Below are 433 nucleotides of genomic sequence, written 5' to 3'. Positions count from 1 at the left end.
CATCTAATGCTCCTTCATGCATTGTTTTACCTACTACTTCTGCTACTCATTTTGAGCTTAAACCCGCAATCATTCAATTATTGCCATCTTTTTATGGGTTAGATAGAGAGGATCCTTACATGCATGTCAAAGATTTCTTAGAAATTTGCTCAACATTTAAATTTCAAAATTTTTCTGATGAGTCGGTCAAACTAAGATTGTTCCCTTTTTCATTAAAAGACAAATCAAAAGCCTGGTTAAATTCCCTTCCCACGGGGTCTATAACTACATGGGATCAACTTTATAATAAATTCTTACTGAAATTTTTTCCTATGTCTAAAACTGATAGTCTAAGGAGAGAAATCTCCGAGTTTTTTCAAAAAGATAATGAAGAGTTTTATGAATGTTGGGAAAGATTTAAAGATTTATTATTAAAATGTCCTCATCATGGTTT

The 433-nt window shown here is 31.6% G+C and overlaps 1 non-coding gene across 1 annotated transcript; it reads right to left on the bottom strand.

The window, feature by feature from the left end:
- Positions 1 to 326: 326 nt before the first annotated feature.
- On the bottom strand, positions 327 to 433 carry LOC133798841 (small nucleolar RNA R71). Its single transcript, XR_009876058.1, has one exon. It is a non-coding gene; the product is annotated as a small nucleolar RNA R71 (small nucleolar RNA).

The sequence above is a fragment of the Humulus lupulus genome, chromosome 8 (genome assembly GCF_963169125.1).
Source record: "Humulus lupulus chromosome 8, drHumLupu1.1, whole genome shotgun sequence".
NCBI classification, from domain to species: domain Eukaryota; kingdom Viridiplantae; phylum Streptophyta; class Magnoliopsida; order Rosales; family Cannabaceae; genus Humulus; species Humulus lupulus.
Note: the sequence above shows the minus strand (reverse complement) of the source record. Positions and strands in the feature narration are given on the sequence as shown.